Source organism: Emys orbicularis, chromosome 11, assembly GCF_028017835.1.
Source record: "Emys orbicularis isolate rEmyOrb1 chromosome 11, rEmyOrb1.hap1, whole genome shotgun sequence".
Lineage (NCBI taxonomy): Eukaryota > Metazoa > Chordata > Testudines > Emydidae > Emys > Emys orbicularis.
The window spans coordinates 25,643,368-25,667,803 of NC_088693.1; positions in this window are offsets into that span (position 1 = coordinate 25,643,368).

Here is a 24,436-nt window from a genome sequence, read left to right on the forward strand (position 1 = left end):
TGGTAGGATGCTGCTCTTTTAATCAGCAATGCAAGACCATTCAGTGCAACCCATTGAAAACTGATCTATTTAGTAGAAAGTTTGTCCAGCCTGTAGAACTAATATTCTTCTTCTTACACATTTGGGCAGCAGTGATGTGACAGGGAAGAGCTCATTCTTCAGAACTTTATGCCTGATTCAAGCAGTGTAAAATTGTGAATTTTGGATTTTAGTAGTGGGCCAGACCAAGGCTGATAGAGCATCAGGACTAGACTCAAATAGGGGCATGGCTCAGTGACCCAAATTTGGATTACTATCTAGTTAGTACTGTTGGAAGAGTGTGGAATGTGTTTGTGTCTTCAGTTCTTTTAAATATCTGTCCTGGTTAAGTAACATTTTTCTTATAAGTTTTTCAGCTTCTTGGCTCTTGGGCCAAGTTTAACTGTAAAGGTGCTAACTGTCACCTAATATCATTCACCTCTCTTCTCCTATGTTAAGGGGTGTAATATGCATCTGAGCCAAATAGGCCCCTTGTTTATTAGGTCCTGGATCCACTTGGGCAACCTCAGTTCAATACTTTGTTTCCCTGTCAACTCTGCTAGCTGAAAGCAGACAAGAAATAGTTAAAGGGTTTGGAATACACACAGCTGAACGTCATGACTAGGGCCCTACCAAATTCACGGTCCATTTTGTTCAATTTCACGGACATAGGATTTTAAAAATTCTAAATTTCATGATTTCATCTGTTTAAATCTGAAATTTCACTGTGTTGTATTTGTAGGGTCCTGACTCAAAAAGGAGTTGTGGGGGGTGTTGCAAGGTTATTGTGGGGGGAGGGGGTTGCAGTACTGTTACCCTTACTTCTGCGCTGTTTCTGGTGGTGGCACTGCCTTCAGAGCTGAGCAGCTGGAGAGCAGCAGATGCTAGCTGGGAGCCCAGCTCTAAAGACAGAGCTGCCGCCAGCAGCAGCGCAGAAGTAAGGATGGCATGATATGGTATTGCCACCCTTACTTCTGCGCTGATGCCTGAAGAGTGGTAGGCAGTGTCTCCCAGGATCACAATGTGCATTTCAACTTCCCCTACGGTGATCTTCTGGTCCAGGAAGAAAGTCCCTGCTTGCAGCTTCCAGAACAGGCCAGTGTTCCGAAAGATGCCTGCATCATGCACCTTTCCGGACCAGCCTACATTAATGTCTGTGAAATGCCCATGAGGATCCAAGCACCTGGAGAACCATAGAGAAATACCCCTTCTGATTAATGTACTCGGTGGCTAGGTAGTCTGGTGCCAGAATTGGAATATGCGTGCCATCTATCTCCCCTCCGCAGTTAGGGAAGCCCATTTGTGCAAAGCCGTCCACAATGTCATGCACGTTGCCCAGAGTCATGGTCTTTCGGAATAGGATGCGATTAATGGCCCTGCACATTTCCGTCAACACAAGTCCAACAGTTGACTTTCCCCCTCTGAACTGGCTAGCGACCAATCGGTAGTGGTCTGGAGTAGCCAGCTTCCACAGTGCAATTGCCACGTGCTTCTCCAACGGCAGGGCAGCTCTCGTTCTCATGTCCTTGTGCCTCAGGGCTGGGGCAAGCTCATCACACTGTCCCATGAATGTGGCTTTCCTCATCCGAAAGTTCTGCAGCCACTGCTCATCATCCCAGACATGCATGATGATGTGATCCCACCACTCAGTGCTTTGTTCCTGAGCCCAAAAGTGACATTCCACTATGGTCAGCACCTCCATGAATGCCACAGGCAATCTCATGTCATAGCTACTAAGCGTGGAAAGATCAATGTCGCACTCCTCATGCCTTTGTAGTTTAAGGAATAACTCCACTGCCACTCACGACGTGTGAGAGCGAGCAGCATACTGGTCAACATTGCGGGATCCACTCCTGCAGATGGAAGAGGCAAAGCGTGCAGTACACAAACCGTTGAAAGATGGCACCAAATGCGGACGGAAGTACAGGGATTGCTGGGATGCAAAGCAATGCATCACAGGGCATTGGGACAGGACCCAGGATGTCCCGCGATCCCCTCCGCCTTCCCACAACTTTTAGCGGCAGATGAGGAAGAAATGCTCTCTGGGATAGCTGCACAGAGTGCACCACTCCAAATACCACTGCAAGTGCCGCAAGTGTGAACACGCTATTGCGCAGGCAGCTGACAGTGTGAACACACAACAACGATTTCCCTTCAGCGTGCTCTGAGCGGCGCTGTAACTGCCGGCACTGTAACACTGCCATTGTAGACATACCCTAAATAAAATCAAATAAAGTGAAACTTTGGGGGCAAGTAATTTGCCAGAATTTTTTTTAACCTTTTCTACAAAAAAATCCTGAAAAATGTGTATTAGTAAGAGAGTGGGTTTGGTTTGGTTTTCAGTGTACATACAGCACTGTTAAGGTGAGCATCCTGGGTTGTTATATATGTACAGTGAGATGGAACTTTTTGTTTACTTATGTTCTCTGTTAGATCTGGTTTATTTAAAGTGTTCAGAGCCTTAATTAACATCATGAGTGCTTTAACATGTTTTAGAATTCAGATAGAAGAAGAGGCATACTTGTAGAAATTAAGGCTGTTTTGTACAGAGTAGAGTACTATGTGACATGCCATGTCTAGTTTGGGGATTTTATTATTTTCTTAGCCATCAGTGTTACTACTTCTTTATTGACCAGTAAAGGTCTCCCAGGAAGCCTTAAGATACTTTTTTTGCTAAGCTAATACAAATAAATTAATCAAAGCTAACAGTCCACCTGATCCATTTATCAACAATCGTTTTGACACTTTATTTTTACTACTGTATTATAAATGCATGACTCGCACATAGGCTGGATTCAGAGGACCATGATTAAGGACTGTGCAAAATGGAAATAACGGTGTCCCAGGCACTCTGATTCTTTAATGGATCTATTCTCTCCTTGATCCATGCATGGTGGCTTTTTTTGTTTTGTTTTGATTTAACAGCTTTCTGTAGTGGACAGTATATAACCCTAAATAAGGACTCAATCATGCACCCGTTTGGTAAATGCCATGATCAGGCCCTGTGTATGTAAATATAGGATTGATGGACAGCATATACTGTTAAACTTTTGTTTTGGATTTTAACTTTCTAAAATTGTACATGGAAGCTTGAAATAGTACATTTTTGTATTATTTATAATGATGATAAAGCATAGAATCAAGAAAAGCAGGTTGCCAAACCAATCTGTAACCTGAGGGAAGAACACAACTTTTACTTTTCTTTCCCAAATTTCCAGAGCAGATGAATGTCCTCTCCAGCTTGCAAGACTTATACAGTCTAGGGTTGCCAGGCATCCGGTTTTCACCAGAACATCCGGTCAAAAAGGGACCGGGCCACTAAAAGTCTGGTCGGCGGTGCAGCAGGGCTAAGGCAGGCTCCCTGCCTGCCCTGGCTCTGCGCAGCTCCCGGAAGCAGACGGCATATCCAGCTCCTAGGCGCAAGAGTGGCCTGGGGGCTCTGTGCGCTGCCCCCCACCCGCTGGCACTGCCCCCATGCTGCCTGCCCCAGCCCTGAACCCCTTCCCACACCCCAACCCTCTGCCCCAGCCCTGAACCTCCTCCCACACCCATACTCTGTCCCAGAGTCTGCACTCCAAACCCCTCAGCCCCAGCTCGGAGCCCCCCCTTTGCACCCCAAATCTCTCATCTCTGGCCCCACCCGAGAGCCCACATCCCCAGCACTGTACACTTTGTATTCTGTGTTTGTAATTGAAATCAATGTATTTGAAAATGTAGAAAACATCCACAAATATTTAAATAAATGGTATTCTATTATTGTTTTAACAGTGCAATTAATCACACGATTAATCTCATTAATTTTTTTAATCACTTGACAGCCCTAGTTTTTAGGTCTGTCTCCAGTCTAAATTAATAGGTAGTTTCTTCTGATCTGTTGTTAAACCCTAGGTGGCCATTTGCCATTTTTGATATGTTTTATGTCCTTATAGCAGCGACCCCTTTGTGTGTGGCTATCTGTGTCTCTAATCTTTTCCTGTCTTTTGAGAAAGCAGTTGTTTCTTGAAGGTCTGAGCCATTTTTCTCCACCCATATATTAGATCTTATGGTGGGATTTTCAAAAATATTTAAATTTGTTAGGAACTCAAGACTCTGACCCTGAATATTACTTTACTTGTGATTATTATTTTTTAAATTGTTTTCTGGTAAACAGTAGTAAATGTACCCCCTTTGTAGTATCAAATCTAGGGGATCTTTTAAATAATGCTTGATTGAAATCTTGGATTAAGCGAAGAAGCTAAAGACTGCCTAAATAGAATTCTCTTACCATTTTCACCAAGTTCAAATTCCCTTTCCATAGGAATAAGAAGGTTAAAACCCAAAACTAAACACACACAATTCCTATTTAAATTTAATGATCCCCAGTTATTCTACAGTTGCATCATGCTGAGGAAAATCTTTATCAAGAATGTAGTGAAGATTTCAACTCTCTCTTGAAGCAGTTATTGTAAATAAATTGCAAATTAAAGTGGCTTCCAAGCTTCAAAATGAGAAGTTGGTGCAAATAAAGCATATTTTTCAAGGGAAAATAAAAATTCCCATACAGTTTTTTTCTGTTACCTAATTGATCAAATTATGTTGAAAATTGTCTGATTGTTATTTTTATTGCTAACTGGCAAAATATTGAAAAATGCTGTGGTACTAAAGTGAATTGGTTTTCTATCTCTAACACTGACATTTCTGTGGCAGAAACTGGTAAAATCAATGTGTTCTTTTAGTATCAACTATTTCCTAAAGACCTTGTGGGATAAGCAGTGGAGGCTTTTGTATGCAAAGCTTTAGCTTTATTTGCATGTCATCCACATGTTTCAATCCACACAAACTCAGCAGTTTGGATAACTCTAGAACAAGTACTGTTTTTCTAATTCTAATATCCTAATTCTGCCAGGAAGTGTTTGCGAAATCTTGTCTTACAGTTTCACATACACCCCTACCCCGATATAACGCGACCCGATATAACATGAATTCGGATATAACACCGTAAAGCAGCGCTCCGGGGGGCAGGGCTGTGCACTCTGGCGGATCAAAGCAAGTTCAATATAACATGGTTTCACTCTAATGCGGTAAGATTTTTTTGGCTCCCGAGGACAGTGTTATATCGGAGTAGAGGTGTATTTTGGATGTAGTACATCAGAAGATTTCTATAATTAGGGCCTTACCAAATTCATGGTCCATTTTAGTTAATTTCACAGTCATATGAAATTTACAATTTTTAAAATCCTGATTTCAGCTATTTAAATCTGAAATTTCATGGTGTTGTAATTGTAGGGGTCCTGACCCAAAAAGGAATTGGGGGAGGGGAGTTTGCAAGGTTATTGTAGGGTGGGGTTGCTGTACTGCTGCCCTTACTTCTGCGCTGCTATTGGCGGTGGCACTGCATCCAGAGCCCCCCGCAACTCCCTTTTGGGTCAGGACCCCCATTTTGAGAAATGCTGGTCTTCCCATGAAATCTGTATAGTATAGGGTAAAAGCACACAAAAGACCAGATTTCATGTTTGGGAGACAAGATTTCACAGTCCGTGATGTATTTTTCATGCCATGAATTTGGAAGGGCCCTATCTATAATCCTTCAGTTGGTTGCATATCAGCTTTTGTTTTTCCTAGAAGAGCACTCTGGCTAAAATAATGGAGCAGGATCTACCTTAATTATTATTCTGCTTAATAATTCCAACTTTTAAAAGGGAAAAATGTATTTAGAGAAGTACTGGAAATAGCGTGAAAAGTAAAAGAAAACTATTCATCTCTGCCATATGAACAAGCCAAATTAAAATATTTTAGTTTGTCTCCAACTTAAGTATATAGAACAATTCATAATGAAAAATTCAAAGGTGGTTACTCTGTTAAACCTAGCAGATTTTCTTCTGAGTTTTAATTTTAAAAGTGACCAGCAAAGGAAGAAAAGTAAGTTGTTGTTTTCATGATACATAAAGAAGGCCTAAAAGGTTATGGGGTTTGCTTTTATTTTAAAATTTTGCTTGTTCTTTTCCTCTTTAGAAATTTAGGACCTGTTTTGGCTTGAAGAGTCTCAGTCATAATGCAGAATTAGAGAAATGGTGACATCACAAGAGACGAGAGTGAAAGTTAAACATAAGAGAAAAGAGGGATTTTTACTCAGTGTTTAAAATTCTTTGGCTGGAATATTCAAAAGCACTTATCATTGGCCTAACTTGTCGCATTTTGCAGCCATAAGTAGGTTTGTTTTGACTAGTAATTAACTGTGTGGTTTTAAAAAGTAGTAACAAATACATTAAAATCTGCAGTGTAGACAAGACATTGTAGACTTCAGCTCATCCAGTATAGCATGCTTTTTGTACACTAGTTTTTTATAACATGCTAGTTTGCACACGTTACTTCATATCTTCTAACGTGTTTTTATCAGAGGTGGGCAAACTACGGCCCGCGGGACCGTCCTGCCCAGCCCCCTAGCTCCTGACCCAGGAGGCTAGCCACCGGTCCCTCCCCTGCTGTCCACCCTCCCCCGTAGCCTCAGCTCGCTTGCTCCGCCACCCGGTGCAATGCTCTGGGCGCCTGGGCTGTGAGCTCCTGAAGCAGCACAGCTGCAGAGCCCGGCCTGACCCGGTGTTCTGTGTTGTGTGGTGGTGGCGGCGGTGGCGTGGCCTGGATCCAGCGCCGTCAGCCACTGGTGCTTCAGGCAGCGCGGTAAGGGGGCAGGGAGTAGGGGGGGTTAGATAGAGGGCAGGGGAGTTCGGGGTGGTGGTCAGGGGGCGGGGGTGTGGATAGGGTTCGGGGTGGTCGGGGATAAACGGGTTGAATGGGGACAAGAAGGAAGGTGGCTCATTAGCAGGGCCTGCGTGATGAGCAAGAGGAAAGGTCTCTTTACCACTTCATTCTGCTTTGATCAAGGGATAGCTCTCTCTTGGTGTTACTATATATGTTTTTGGTTGGAGAATAAACTGCCTTGAAGGAAGGGCTTGAACAGTCTCTTTTTTGGCAGGCATTTAATCCTGCCTGGTCTGGGGAAACGGGCCAGCAGGTCTACAGTCAACTTGAACACACACTTTTAACACAGGGCATACTTAACAAAACTAAAGTCATTCAGAACAGTTCATTTCTGTGTCCAAGATAGGGGCTGACTGTCTTTATTCTGGGAGCAATTACTCAAGAATTTCTACAACAATTAAGCTATATTTTAAGAGCTAGTCCAGAAATGGAAGAAAAGAAAAGCAGCTGCAGCAGTACAATAAAAAAAATGGATGTTCAGGTTTATGGTTTTAAAAATGGCTGCTAACAGAAACTTCCTAGCTACCTCTTTTTTTTATCGCATAGCAAGCACAATATAACTGCAACTTGTCTTCCCTATGATGAACAGTGGAAGTGCTGAAATGACAGTTTTTGACATTTTTCTTAAAATAAGTTATAATTGGCCAGATCCTTCATCTGGTCTAACTGGGCATAGCTCCATTGATTACACTAGAACTGCACCAACTTACACCAGTTGATCTGGCCCAGTTGACACAGATGATGCTTTTAAATTCAATCCCATGTAAATATTTCTGAAGATGACCATTCAGACTAAAGAATTGGTATGATATTCCCTAATAGTTGTCCTGTGTTGAATATGGTTCTTCCAAAGGTGCAGCATTCTGCTTTCTTTGCTGGATAATGTACTACCACATTCCTGGAACTATAGGGATGATTTTATAAATAGAGGCAATTGCAATTGGTAAAATCCAAGTGAATAAAAAGGCTTTCGCCATGGCTAGCCACCCCAAGTATGTACCTATTCAAGACCCTAGGCTGGGGTGGCTAACCTGAGCCTGAGAAGGAGCCAGAATTTACCAATGTACATTGCCAAAGAGTCACAGTAATACATCAGCAGCCCCCATCAGCTCTTCCTCCCGCCACCCCCAGCACCTCCTGTTTGCTGGCAGCCCTGCCGAGCAGCACCTCCCCCTCCCTCCCCGTGCCTCCTGCCTGCCGCAATCAGCTGTTTCGCAGTGTACAGGAGGCTCTGGGATGAAGGGGGGAGGAGCAAGGGTGCAAGAGGCACGGGGAGGGGGCGGGAAGGGGCAGGGGTTCAGCCGTGGAAAGTTGGCAACTGTAGCTCCAGCCCTGGAGTCAGCACCTATGCAAGGAGCCACATATTAACTTCTGAAGAGCTGCATGCAGCTCCAGAGCCACAGGTTGGCCACCCCTGCCCTAGGCAGTACTTGGGAGCTAGACCATCCTGCTGCTCATGCTGCATGGCTCCATTCTGTTTTTAGCATGTTAGCTCAATGAGTGCTAGTATGTCTCCTTGAGCTGGGAATCATGGTCCCAGCTCAAAGTTTAGACATAGCCTTACAGGCATGAGAATAAAAGATATGGCATTAGCTGACCTCATAAAAATTATAGAGAAATTAAACTTTCCATTTAGTGTGTGTCATGAAAACAACAATAATGAAAATTGTCTTTAACCAATTTTGTTCAGTATTTGGACACGTTGTTCATTTATGCAAGAATTCCTGAAGTCGGCCTGAAAGAAGAACAACTATTTAGGACACAGCCCAGTATGAAATGATAAAAGTAACTGAGAATGCAATTCAGATATGTATTCCAACATCGTGAAACAGGCTGTGAGTTTTGTCATCTTGATATGTAAATTATGATTGGAAGATGAAAGAAAACTTATAAAATAAAGGAAGGTATAGTATAGTATAATGGATTAATTGCTATTCGCACAAATGCGAACTGGAAATGAAAAACAAAGCTGGCTACAATTACAATTATGAGACACCAGTGGAAGGACAGTACATGAGAGTCTCTCTAAGTGAACCTCACAAATTCTGTGTCCACTGCAGTATGCATTCACTTAACAATCTTACTAACTCTTGTTGATAAAGTCTGATGATTCTTAATATCAAGTATGATAAGTTTTACTTTTTTCATACATTCTTCCTAGAAAAGCAGAGATGATATTCCATGTACCTAAACCACAGATATTTTAAGGATTTGAGTGAAATAAATAGACATTTGTAGAGCATAGATTCAGTAGGCAACTAAACAATCAACAGTGGCATATCTGGCTAATCCGATACATATGTACGCATGGTGACTGAAAGACATTTCCGGTGTTAAATGGATTGAGCATCAAAGCCTGTGGCCAGGAAAATTGATATTGAACATTTTTCAATCTCCAGATCTTGTGTGCTTGATCTTTGTGGTACTTTATGCATTGTATCTCTAAGATAAGAAGTAGTGACAGTGTATGCAGAAAGGATATCCTACAGATACTAGGATCAAGCTGCAGTAGTCAAGGTCCTAGGTTTTTGGCTTCCACAGTATGAAGAAAAGTGATGTTCTCTACAATAAAAGACATTCCTACTACACAGATCTATGATAAGTAAAGAAAATTCAAAATACATTTATTTTTTGTTGTGGTTGATCTTGTGATCTCAAGTGCTGACCATTGATTTAAAGGCCTATAACTCATGATCAAGAGATTTGGCTACAGTTTCTGAATTTTCTGTATATGTCAGATGATATAAGTGAAGAACATGAGTGAAATCCTGGCTCTATTGAAATCAACGGCAAAAATTCCATTGACTTGAATAGGGCCAGGATTTCACTCCATGTTTGTCCATTGGCTGAAAGATATGGCACATTTGATGTTAACACAGGTAATACAGGTGAACAATTTCAGTTATGTGGAAGACTGATCAATATGTCATTTTGCTCAAATTTCGCCACTCTTGTCTGCTGCAAGTCCCTTTAAGTATAAGGATATTAGTACATGATATTACTGCTTTGGCTCTAGTTGTTGCATGAGCTGAAATAGATGCATGTGAATTCATCGGGTTTAATATTTATTAAAAGCTGGCTGTGATCCATGATGAAAGTAAAATGTGATGTTCCTCCAAGTTTGCATATTAATACACTCAGGTCATTCAAATTGGAAAACCTGAAACATCTTACTGTGTAGTAAGTCTGACAGCAAATCATCAACTATAGAAGGAAAATATTCTAGTAATCTGTTATATTTTTTTTAAATGCCATATTACTAATGTTTGGTGTGAAATACAGTATGTCACACACAATTTCACTAATATGGGATTATTTCTGATATAATGTCTGTAGTGCCTGTAATACCGGCAAAACAATTATTTTTCCAATTTTTTTTTGAGTTTGTTTTCTGTTCAATAGTTGAAGGAATCGAGAAAAATAAAATTCTTCTGAGCCTTGTCAGGCATCTTCTTTGGTATGACAGTGTAAAATTCAATTCCCCTTTACCAAATGGCTTTCTGTAGCATAATCATCTTTATATTTAAAAAGCTTCTTTCTGATGCCGTTTTTTCCCCTGGAAGCCATTAAGAACAAGTAGTACATGCCTGTAAACATAACCTCTCAGAAGTTTTCATTTATGAATACTATTTTTTAAATTATTTTGTTCTAAAATGTTTAAAAATATGCTGTTTATATCTAAAAATGCATGTCACTTAGAGACCCCATAGCTTGATTGGTTTTAAAATTCTGGGGTGCCAATTTTAATGCCCCAGTTTTTGTTTGTTCCCCTGTTTTAGAAAAGAAAATAGTGCCATATTCAGTGTGTGAGGAAAATATTGATATTTCATCTTGACTGTACAAAAGACTTTTGTAAAATGGTTTCTCTTTGTCTTGTAGGAAGGATATAAGAAAGGGTTTTAAAGCTTCTAGGTTCTTGTTATCAGAATGGGTCATTGCTTTTCTGTGTTGTTTTTGAAAAGTGCAGTTCTGATACATTTTATGGGACTTTGTCATTTCCACTTTGAAAAAAGAAAAATAAATATCCAGCACGACTGAGTGAGGCAATGTGTCTTTAAGATATATTGTCTGACATCTAGAAAGTAACTCTGCGTTATAGAACAAGTTATTGGGCTTGAAATTTTATGGACTGTTTTAGGCAGGTCAGATAAATGATCATGATTGTCCCTTTTGGGTTTACATTATGAATTTTTAGTGAATGGCTTTGTTTTGGGGCACAGGACTTCAAAGCTAAATATCTTTCGAGAGACTAATTGATGCCTTGTAATTAAAAACTAGGGCTGTCACACGATTAATCGCACGTTAAACAATAATAGAATATTTATTTAAATATTTTTTCATGTTTTCTACATTTTCAAATATATTAATTTCAATTACAACACAGAATACAAAGTGTACAGTGCTCACTTTATATTTATTTTTTATTACAAATATTTGCACTGTAAAAAAAACCAAAAAAAAAGTATACTTCAATTCACCTAATACAAGTACTGTCATGCAATCTCATTATAACGAAAGTTGAACTTACAAATGTAGAATTGTGTACAAAAAATAACTGCATTCAAAAATAAAACAATGTAAAATTTTAGAACCTGCAAGTCCACTCAGTCCTACTTCAGCCAATTGCTCAGACAAACAAGTCTGGTTACAATTTGCAGGAGATAATGCTGCCCACATCTTGTTTACAATGGCACCTGAAAGTGAGAACAGGCGTTTGCATGGCATTGTGGTAGCTGGCATCCCAAGATATTTACATGCCAGATGCGCTAAAGATTCATATGTCCCTTTATGCTTCAACCACCATTCCAGAAGACACGCATCCCTGCTGATGATGGGTTCTGCTCAATAACGATCCAAAGCAGAGCGGACCGATGCATGTTCATTTTCATCATCTGAGTCTGATGCCACCAGCAGAAGGTTGATTTTCTTTTTTGGTGGTTCGGGTTCTGTAGTTTCCGCATCGGAGTATTGCTCTTTTAAGACTTCTGAAAGCATGCTCCATGTGCTGGGTCATCATCCGAGACTGCAATAACATGAAATATATGGCAGAATGTGGGTAAAACAGAACAGGAGACATACAATTCTTCCCCCAAGGAGTTCAGTCACAAATTTAATTGATCCATTATTTTTTTACCGAGCATCATCAGCATGGAAGCATGTCCTCTGGAATGGTGGCCGAAGCATGAAGGGACATATGAACGTTTGGCATATCTGGCACGTAAATATCTTGCAACGCCGGCTACAAAAGTGCCATGCGAACACCCGTTCTCACTTTCAGGTGACATTGTAAATAAGAAGCAGTCAGCAGTATCTCCCGTAAATGTAAACAGACTTGTTTGTCTTAGCAATTGGCTGAACAAGAAGTAGGACTGAGTGGACTTGAGGCTCTAAAGTTTTACTTTCTTTCTTTTGAGTGCAGCTAAGTAACAAAAAAAAATCTACATTTGTAAGTTATAGTTTCACGATAAAGAGATTGCACTACAGTACTTGTATGAGGTGAATTGAAAAATACTAAATATTCCTAAAGCATATTTTTGGTGATAAATAGCAATAGCCACTTCTTACTCACATAGCTTCTTTGATTCTCCCTTTAAATTATATCTATTTACTTTCCTGACCAAAACAAGTTTTTACCACAGTTGACAGTGCACAGTCCACACAGCTATGGAAGAGCAAGCTGGATTCTGCCTTCCATATATTCAACCTTAAATCTGCACCCTTGTGTATATATTTTAAAATACAACTTGTAATGGTATTGTTGCATATTATTTCTGTTATAGTACAATTATACATTTGTCATCTCCCTTATATGCACATGAGAGACAAGGTGGGTGAGGTGATAGCTTTTACCGGACCAACTTCTGTTGGTGAAAGAAACAAGCTTTCGAGCCCTTGTATCTTGCAGTACTGTTTAAAATTGTGTTGTTTATATGCCAGTTGGTAGAATACATGAAAGTCACTTATTTGTAAATTATATCGTAAACTGTGTTTATTAAACAAAATACAGTACTTATTAAGTGTACAACAGAATAATGTGTACTAACTTATATAGGCCACCCAAATTTGCAGCTATATTACTTTCATGCTTAACTACCTTATCCCCTAACTTGCAGCTATGAAATAATGTGCTACTTGTTAAATAGAAAATAGAGTATATAGATGCTGAAAAAATTATTAAATACATTCCTCAAAAGAACAGCAATATAAAAAACCAATAAAGATGTACTGAATGAATATGACAATAACATTAGTTTATGTAGAAAGGAATGGTAAAAATGTTACAAGATGCTAAACATGTATCAAGGGATATAGGCAGGCATCACAGGGTGCTATGGACAGGTATCCCAGGATACTTACCACTGCTTCTAGGCTTGATGCATTCTGGGTAAATTTTGCAGTGCATTGTGGGGTACCACCTGGAGGCTGAAGGAACCACGGTAGTCTGAATCAAACTTCCATGATCTCTTCCATATTATCCTAGGATCCATCTGTTGCTCTCTTGCCTGTGCTGTTTTGAAAACTACTCACTTCCAGCATGAAGGACTCCCAGGTGAGTGCTGTGGTCCTGTCTGTTGAAATTAATAGGATGATCCTGTTGCACTGGAAAGCTTAAAGTGAGGCATCAGTGAAGCACACTGCAGATTATCATAGCCAGTTTATTTTGTGCGCTTGCTGGAGGAAGCAGAGAGACATTCCAGTCACTCTTCCGTATGATCTACTGCTTGATCATCGGAGCACTGGGCCAAGGCCTGGCCAACTGGCACGATCTAGTGGGTTAGGATAGTAATGCAGACTTATAATGACCAAAAGTGGCTTCAGAACTTCAGGGCATAAAAGGACAACTTGTCTGGAAATCTATGCTGAGCTCACTTAAACTCTCCAGTGCCAAACCAACTCTATGAGATTTCCCCTCTCTTCTCCCCCCTCCCATCCGCGCTTGGAACAGTGCATGAGGATTGCCATTTGGAAGTTTGCCACCCTAGATTCCTGCCAGTAATGATCTTACTTATGTTAGATCAGTAGTTGAGGCTGTCGTTGTGGAGGTGTGCATCACTATTTAGTGAGTGATGCTTCCTTGGATGACATAGGCAATGTGCAGATACTTACTAATGGCTTTGAATGCTTAGCATTCCCAGATTATGTTAATGCTGTGTTGGCACATGGGTTCTGTCTACTATTTTCTCCTATCCCACCAAGCTTCAGAGTTGAACAACTGGAAGAGCTATTCCTCCATGGTTCTACAAGGCTTAGTGGCTCACTGAGGCAGATTCACCAGTAAGTCATGATTCTCAGATCTTTAGAAATTAAACAATTGTCAGCAATGAACAATGGATTTTTTTCTACCAACTGTATCATGGACATTAATTGGCTGCAAGTGCCAACTAGGATTCTCATGACTCAGGATATGTCTACACTGCAATAAAAACCCCACAGCACTGAGTGTCAGAGCCATAGTCAATTGATTCAGGCTTGTGGGGCTCGGACTATAGGGCTAAAAATGACAGTGTAGACATTCAGGCTTGGGCTGAAGCCTGGACTCTGAGACCCTCCCACCCAGGGTTTCAAACCCCAGGCTCCAGCCTGAACCCAAATATCTACACTGCAATTTTTAGCCCCATGAGCCCAAGTCAGCTGACCTGGATCAGCTGCAGCCATGCTGAGAGTCTTTTATTGATGTGTAGATTTACCCTTTGCTTAATCTCTGCTTCTTTGGCTCCTGAATTTATACTAGAAATCTGGATAGGAGAAAGGAACTATAATATTTAACTTCACTCTGAGTACGTGTAGGATATCTGTGGGGTGTGCATCTGGAACATTGAAAGGCCCGTGGAGAACTCATGACCGGACTTCAGAGTGATGTCTGCGTGTATTATCAGTGCAGGTTGCATGTTGCACGCTTATGAGACCAAAGGTGAGGTGCAAAACTAGATTGTCTGTGCCAGTGCTTTCTATAATCATGCCAACTGATGTGAGAAGATTACACCTTAAAATAAATAGGCTGTTTAAGTCTGTGATACATATGTTTAAGTACCTTTAGCTTATAAATCATTGAATGACTTTTCATTTGAGGTACTGTTATGTATTGCAGTGCCTTTACAATAACATGAACTACTTGAAATCCTGAATTTCTTGTAATGGCCACAATGCTGTAGCTGCTCAGATACAACATGATGTGATGTACTGTCATTCAGCTTAACCAAAGATGTGGTTTCAGTAATGTGAAATGATTTAATCCTGAAATGCTATAGCGACTCAGAATTTAAACAAAAAGTGATTTTTAAGTGCTGTGGCCATGGCTCCATATTATTATTTATTAATAAATTTGTATTGCAGTAGCACTAAGGATCCCCAGTTACGGACCCCGCACCCCACTGTGCTAGATGCTGTACTGACATTTAACAAAAGACTGTTCATGCCCCAAAGAGTTTACGGTCTAAGTATCATACTTTCTCAGTCACTTTCACGTCAGACAGTCTTCACAGTGGGCTTTCCCCATCTCCATGGCAGTAGGGGGACAGATCACATCTTTTTCTTTGAGCCTGGACTCAAGGTTGCCTCTCAGGATGAATTCCCCAGAATTCTATGCCACGTGGCAGATTCCAGGTTTCTCTTTGGAGCAGAGCTTGCACTGGATTTTTAAAAGATTTTGTTATCTAAATGTCTTTAGTTTCTTCTTTGGCTTTAGCAATTTTGAGGAGAAAAACCACATTCTACCAACAAAAAAAAAAAAAAAAAGTAGCTTACTGAGGATTGTTTGACAGACAGCACCTCCTCTCTCATCCCCACTCAGAAAAGGTAGATCGAACGCTCCCAGCCAAGATGGTTGAGCAGACCACAGTGAAACTAGCTCCCAGCTGACATGTGGGTAAGGTCTAAGCTGAGACAATTGAGCAGGATGCTTGGAGCTCCCTTCACATAGACCAGGCCAGAACCAGTGGCATGGAAATGGGGGGTAAGTTTTTCAGAACCCCCTTGCATCTTCCCTATTCTCACAGCTTGCAGAAGCAGAAAGGAGCAGCACAAAATTTTAAAATCTCTGATAAATCTTGCATCTAGACTTTCTAAAGAGCAGGAGAAATCTGTAAATTTTGGACTTTGTGCAAGAGACCACAAACTTTCAACTAAGCTTCCCAAAATTAGCATGAGTGAGGGTCTAACTTCACAGGTGCTTATGTTTTTAGAAAATAAAATGCAAACAAAAAAACCCAAAAAACTTGCAAAGTTGCAGAAAATCTGTATAATTCTTCCTCACTTGCTTGATGAGGGTGTGATTGAGGTGGAGTGGGATTTCCCTATCAAGAACTAGTTGTACCTAAGCGACTGATAGTTGTTCATTACTCTGCCTAAGCCTACCTGCTGCAGCCGCCTTAGTGAAGAGCATAGTCATATCAACTGATGGAATATTCCTGCCAGACACAGAGAGAGGAAAATAAGATCATCATTTAGACTAAACATGGATTCAGTAGCCTCAGTTCTGAACATACTGGTTGTAGTCTCTCATTGTGGAGGACTATTCTCAGCTGGGAGTCCTTTGTGAGCATGCAACAAACACTCCCTCTCCTTCCCTAAAATCTACTTTAAACTAGATTTTCCTAACAACTTTTTCAGGACTGACACTTCACGGGACTGTGATCTGCTGTACATTCAGAACTTCCAAAGACATGTTCCAGGGGTAACTAAGGCTTGACCAAATTGGCATTGCAGGCTAACATCTGATGGTATTCCAAACATTTTGTTGGTAAGCTCTTTGGGAAACATACACACAAAAAAGTCCCTGAGGCTTTAGACAAGGAAATAAGTCCTCCCTCCTTTCAGGGAGAGAATCTTCAAACTATCTTACCTCAGCAGGTGTAGAGATTACACATTAGAAGGCCATTGTTGTCTTAATTGTCGAAAGACCAAGGCTGGGATTGTCTGGAAGACCATCCAACTCCTAAAGTGTCTCTTGATTTTCAAAGCCTGGGTATATTTCTCTCTTTCACGCACACATGCTGTAAGGGGCACTTAAGTCTGGAACCTCATTTGACACTGAACCAATGCAGAAAATGGGTGCTTGAGATAATCAGGTAAGTATAGAAGTCACTCATTGTTCCAGGGACAAGTTTCTTTTCCCCAGAGTAAAGTAAAATACACCAGCACTGTCAGCAAGACGCTTCATAGCATCAGAAGATGAATGGTACAATAGGCCATCTACACATTGGAATGACAGAATCAGGTCTGGAAGGGGAGAATTTGGAAGGGGCACCAAGTTCTTTGTCATATAAAGAAGAATCATGGCATGCAGCCCATTTTAAACCTCCGGTCTCTCAGAGGTTCCATATGTGGCTCAATATTCCAGACAGAAATAATAAAATCCGTCATTACAGCATTGTCTTCCCAAAACTTTGGAATATAAAAATAAAACTCATGGAAAGCGATTGAAAATGTGATCAGGGAAAGTCACTCTGAGATCCTTTAGTTACTACTGCAGAAAGAAACATTTTCAATATAGAGTATTCCCCTTTTGGACTCAGACATCTACATGCCTTCAGAAAAAAAGCTTTGAGCAAGGAAGTGGAAGGACCAGTTACAGCCCTCACAAAACTCCAACATCTAAGTTACCATCCACAACAATCTTTACGTCAGAAGAGAGAGAAGAATGAGATGGTGTCAGATTTTCAAAATGTAACCACACCTCTCCTAAGATAAAATCTGACACATCTCTTGGGCTAGTGGGTCTCATGTGAAAACCCAGCATAATTCTTGCTTTGCTTCCAGCCAGCAATGGCAGGAAATGTATAAAGATCTTGGTTCAGATCCAGAACTAGTATCTCTTAATTAACTGAATCTTAATATTATTTAACGGCTATCTGATGTCAGATCCAGAGAAGCCGTTCATCAGTACAGATGCCAAGCCCCATGTAGGAGGAACACATCTGGACTCCTGTGTGACTTGGGATGAGGGTATGGCCCAACGAGAAGACATGGAGATGGAGTGTAACCTATCTAATGCAAAAAATCATCCAGTTCACTCCTCTATCTCCAGCAGATGATTCTTTAGAACCATGGTGTTTATATATCTTTCAGCTTTGCTTAAAGAAGTAGCCTTATTCAGGTCTTGGGCAGAAGCTCTCGCTGCTCCTCAGGGGTCTGCACCAAAAAGGAAAGTCAGGATCAGCTGGCTGAGTAGTATACACTTAAAGTCAATAGGATTCAGTCTAGACCATCTATCCTTTCAGCCCATCAAAGATCTGGTTGGAAGCCTATTGAGGCATCTATTTGCATCCAAATGCAGCTGGAAAACCAAAAGAGGTACTACATGAGGCAGAAACACTTGGTAAAGAAGATTGTGAAGGGACTGGCCACTGTGATTATAATCACCTTCTCATTAACCTTCAGGGCTTGGTTCTCAAACCTGATTTACATGTTAATGGAACCTCATCTCTAACTCCCAAAACACACAAACACAAAATATGGTGCAACAGGAGCTGAACTTATATCCAATGTTCCCTAACTTCTCAGTTGGGAAATTAAAAGGAAGGAACTACAGTCACTTATTCTAAGACTGTTACAAACACCCTTCTAGCATCTTGGAGGAATTTTTGCAAATGATATCTATGAGGTTTAGATGTTGGTATTGCAAGGAACACAGACAAGGGCCAAGTCAGCTGAAGAAAAGAGCAGACTGGTGTTTTTACAAGATGGCCTGGCCATGGGGCTCAAGGCCAACCCTTATTGGAAAGTAAATCAGTGACTGCAGACGTGAGAATCTCTCATTGCTGTCACATAAGATTCCTGAGGACCACTAATATTATCAATAGGCAATATGTAGTTTCCTGTCATGATCTTGATCTTTGGGCTACAAGTCCTAATAAAACCACCTTTTACTTCACTGGTGATAGTTCCCTTCCGTTTCTTACTGCAAATATCTTGCCTACTCGCTGCCACTTTTGCCAAGGGGGTTTTGGAGCTTGGTGTGCTCTCAGTGAAACCACATTTATACGTTCTGTGAACCAAGTAGTCCTCCATCCCCAAACTCATCAGTCTTCCTCATATAATTGGAATATAATTGTCCTTCTGGTTGAATCCAAATACCTTAAGGTATTAGATATGCTTAAGTTAGGTATGAACAGAGACATCAGGGGAATGAAGTTGTATGTAGCAGAGGCATTCAAAGCCACAGGTACAACTCCTCTTTGTATCACACATTCCTGGAAAAGAAGCAGCAATTGTGGAGTGGACAGATAACACATACTACAAGGAAGTCTGAAAGGTCTCCCATTTTCTCAAACACTGGACATCTTCACCCCTGCTATTACATCATTTGATAGAACGGTGTTACAGAACAGGATGCCCCAGTAATCCTTAAATTCCTTTTCATCCCTCCACAGGTAGATTTTTATATTCCTTCCACTTTAGGGATGATGTACTGCTCTCTAAATTGCATTGTGAAGACTGTCTGCCGGACATGAGGGGGTTGAGAATGGGAAAATTCTATCTTACCTGTGAATTTTTATTCTGGCACCCTCCATGTCCAACAGTCTGATCCTCCTTCAGAGGATTGCTTTGTGACCAGAGTTTTCTTGCTGTTATTTCTCACTTTTAATTGATTTGAAAGGGAGCATAGTGTTCCTCCAGGAAATCCCTAAATTTCACATGCAGGCTTTACTGCAAATGGTTTGAATTGAATACCGGACCTAAACTTTTATATAGTTGGTATTTTTCAGCTTTGGAAGCTATAATTCTGGAGAGTTCTTCCTGAGGGACAGTCCTAAATGCAGGCTCAATACAAGTATCTGGTCGGTGTCTAGTTGCCATGGAGACAGAGAATGCCTCACTTGTAGGCTAATGTAGTGAGTCCTAAAATGAAAATTCCCAGGTAAGACAGAATTTTCCCTTTTCCCACATGTAAACATGTTTATTTTATTCAGTGGCTGTTTTTACCTTTTTTTGCCCCCCTCATGCCATTTGTACATAATTTTGTGACTTACCACCCATTTGGGGTTGGTGGGGTAAACAGGAGAGAGAGAAGGAAGGGAAAGGGAGAAAGCAAGGCTATATGAAGCCCAACTGGTGTGAGGGAGGGAAAGGCAGATTGGGATCTGGTGGGTAATGGTTACAGAGGGTTGGAGGGGAAAGGAAATGGAGGTTCAGAGGAACTGCAGTTTGGTACTCGAGGGCAGACACTTCAGTGCTTTCCTGTAGCTAAATCCACGGAATGTAATCTGTCACAGCAGCGCAGTCAGACAGTTCCCTTGTGCTTTTTTTGCTCTGTGACCACCCAGATTTCTAGATAGCTTGGCATTTCGAAGAGATCCTGGCTGTCTGCTGGGAACATTTCTGGACTCTCCTAAGGCTTGTCTACTCTTGAAACGCTGCAGTGGCACAGCGGTAGTGCTGAAGCTGTACCGCTTTAGCGTTTCAAGTGTAGACACTGCCTATTCCAACAGGAGGGGATTTCCCATTGGTGTAGGTAATCCACCCAAAAAGGCAATAGCTAGGTCAATGGATGAATTCTTCCATCAGCCTAGGACTGTCTATGCTGATGATTAGGTCAGCTTAAGTACATTGCTCAGAGGTGTGGATTTTTCACACCCCGAGCGAAGTAGCTGGATCAACCTAACTTTTTCGTGTAGACCAGCTCTAGCCCCAGCTCCTCTCCACCCCCAGTCTAGCTTTGCCCTCATTCCTTCTCCGTCCCCAGGCCAGCTCTGCTGTCATCCCCATTTCTAGCCCCAGCTGCACCCGCAGCCCAAGCGCCTCTGCTGAGCCAAATGTGCAATAATGCAGGGGGGACACAGACAGATTCCATTACTGGGGGGATGGGGGTGCATGTTAGGAAAAGTTTGGGCACCACTGCATTAGAAACAAGAGAAAGTTGAAGGAAAGTGTAGGTCCTCTACTTAGCAAGGGACAAGCACTAATAACAGATGACATCAAGAAGGCTCAGGTGTTTAATGCTTATTTTTCTTCAGTCTTCACTAAAAAAGGTGTCCAAATACTTAATACACTTAATATTAACAACAAGGGGAAAGGAACATAAGCCAGAATAGGGAAAGAACGAGTTAAAGAATATTTAGGTGAGTTAGATGTTTTCAAGTCAGCAGGGCCTGATGAAATTCGTCCTACGGTACTAAAGGAAGTAGCTGAAACAATCTTGGAACTGTTAGCAGTTATCTTCAAGAACTCAATGAGGTCCCAGAGGATTGGGGAATGAAAAACATAGTACCTATCTTTTTAAAGGGGAACAAAAAGGCTCCAGGGAATTGTAGACCAGTCAGCCTAACTTCAATACCTGGAAAGATACTGGAACAAGTTATTAAACAATCATTTTCTAAGCACCTAGAGGATAAATTGGTAATAAGTATTAGCAAGCATGGATTTGTCCAGAAGAAATCAGGCCAAACCAACTTAATTTCCTTGTGTGACAGGGTTACTGGTTTAGAGGATAGGGAGGAAGCTATAGGCTTAATTTATCTTGATTTTAGTAAGGCAGTTGACACAGTCCCACATGACATTCTCATACGCAAACTAGGGAAATGTGGTTTTGATTATATTACTATAAGTTGGGTGCACAACTTGTTGAAAGACCATACTCAAAGAGTACTTATTAATGGTTGACTATCAAACTGGGAGGATGTGTATCTAGTGCAGGATCTATCCTGAGTCTGGTAATATTCAATATTTCATTGATGGTTTGAGTAATGGAGTAGAGAGTATGCTTATAGAATTTATGAATGACTCCAGGCTGGGAGGGGTTGCAGCATTTTGGAGGACAGGATTAGAATTCAAAATGATCTTGACAAATTGGAGAATTGGTCTGAAATCAACAAGATGAAATTCAGTAAAGACTAGTACAAAGTATGAAGGAAAAATCAAATGCACAAATACAAAATGGGAATAACTGGATAGGCAGTAGTACTGCAGAAAAGGATCTGCTGGACCACAAACTGAATATAAGCCAACAGTATAATCTAGTTTCGAAAAAGGCTGATATTGTGGGGTCTATTAACAAGAGTGTCATATAAATATAAGACACAGGAAGTAATTGTCCTGCTCTTACTCAGCACTGGCGAGGCCTCGCTTGGAGTATTGTGTTCACTTTTGGGAGCCACACTTTTTAAAGAAAGATGTGATTAAATTGGAGAGAGTCCAGAGGAAAGCAACAAAAACATTATGTATCCAAAAAAAAAAAAAAAAAAACCCACAGAAAATCTGATCTACAAAGAAAAGTTATAAACAAAAACAAACTTCTGTATGTTTAGTCTTGAGAAGAGATGATGGATTGGGGACCTGATAACAGTCATCAAATATATTAAAGGCTATTATAAACAGGATGGTGATCAGTTGTTCTATGTGCCCACTGAAGGTAGGAGAAGTAATAATCTGCAACAAGGGAGATTTAGGTTAGATATTAGGAAAAGCTTTCTAACTATAAGGAGTAGGTTACCTAGGGAAGTTGTGGAATGTCCATCACTGGAGGCTTTTAAGACCAGGTTAAACAAACACCCATCAGGGATGGTCCTGCCTCAGTGCCGGGAGTTAAACGAGATGAACTCAAGGTCCCTTCTAGTCCACCTTTTCTATGATTCATGCCTGCTAAAAAAGAAACACATCTATCATGTAAAGATTTTGATATAGTTTCTAATCTCATGCATATCATGGATTGCAGTGTATCAGAAAAAGAAAAGCAACTCAGCAGTGTCTGAGATTTAAAATCTGGGCTTTTAAATTGACTTTATTTTTATCTAGACTTAAATAAGTCCAATAGTGTTGCAGATAGAAGTAAAATTATCGATGTCAAGACATGCTTTATTTTTTTCCTTATCTAATATTTAGTGTGCTATCTTTCATATGAAGTCATCAGCTTGATTATAAGAATATGCTTACTGTAAAGCTTTTGTTCTAGAATTCGATGTGACAAATGCAGCCCTGTCAAAAGTTAATGCAGTTACATTTCCTTCAAGTTTTTATAAGTTATTAGTCTGTGTGTAATTATGGTTTTGCTTCCTCAAAAAAAAAATTCTAAATACTCTTGTTTGAAATAAAATGTATAACTATGTTAATAAAATGGATAACTATATTCCAGTGGGACTTGGAATTTCCCAAGGCTTCAAAACACTGATGAAAATGAATAATTGCAATTATCAGGATATCCATTCTAACTGTTTTGTAAAGAGCTTTTTAAAATCTCAAGGTAAAAAGGTGTGCTACACTACATATCTTTTAAAATTGTTCATCAGAGATGTCTGTGTAAATTTAGTAACTGATATTCCAAAGTACTCAAGCACATTAATGGGCAAAGCTAAGCCCTAAAGCAGTCGATTTTTTTAAAATTTGATACCTCAATGGTTTGTTTTAGAAAGCTAAGTTCATAATGTTGGGTTTTTAAATTGACTTTTAATAAGGAAACTCATAAACCAAATGCCAATCAAAAGGAATCATAAGAGGGATTTTTACACGTGTTGTCACATCATGTGTGTCTAAGTACAGTTAGTTTAGTACCTCACCCTTCTTTCACTGCTATCCAATGAAAATATGTACCTCTGTTCATTTACAGGAAAGTTAATTAGATTATATTTGAAAATAGTGCCTTTTATGTGCATCATTTTCAGTCCTAAGAAGTATTAAATTAATAGATATTTTAATAAATGTTAACCAACTTAGGCCCCAATCTGGCAAATATACACGTGCTTAATTTTAAGCACAAGTAGTCCAACTGAATTAAATGGGCTGTTCATCTACTTAAAGTTAAGCATGTGCCAAGGGTTTGCAGGATTGGGACTTTAGCAGTTTGAACTTACAAATATTGAAATGTAAAGGAGACGCTCCCAGACCTGCCAGTGGCCTCAGATTTCATGAAGGAAGGAAGAAAGGAGAGTCCTGTATTTAATATCCTTTGGCCTAAGAGAAATTGCACTATGGTTCTGGTCTTTTGCTGACTGGCATTAATATATTTGTGCAGTTCACAGCCCTAATTCCTGGCCAAAGCCTTGCGTTTCTACTTCAAAGTCAAGCAACTATCATTCCACCCATTTTACAAATAGGATAATTGAGAGATTACACAAGGCCACTTCAGGCAGAACTGGGAATAGAACCCAGATCTCTAATTATCACAGAACCAATCATCATCTGTTTTTGAGTGAATGTATTAAATCTTTGTGCTTGATTATGCTCTCTGTAATGACTACTCTAACCACTAGACCAGTGGTTCTTAACCAGGGGTATGTGTACCCCTGGTAGTTCACAGAGGTCTTCCAGGGGATACATCAACTTATTTAGATATTTGCCTAGTTTTACAGTAGGCTACATAAAAAGCACTAGCAAACTCAGTACAAACTAAAATTTCATACAGACAATTACTTGTTTATATTGTTCTATCTACTATACACTGAAATGTAAGCACAATATTTATATTCCAATTGATTTATAATTATATGGTAAAAATGAGCAAGTAAGCAATTTTTCAGTAATAGTGTGCTGTGACACTTTTGTATTTTTATTTCTAATTTTGTAAGCAAGTAATTTTTAAGTGAGATGAAACTGTGAGGGGTACGCAAGACAAATCATACTCCTGAAAGGGGTACAGTAGTCTGGAAAGGTTGAGAGCCACTGCACTAGACAACATTCGCATCCCAGAGCCAGGTCCAGATCCAAGGAATTCTAATATCCAGTGTTGTGCGACTTTTTCACAATTATT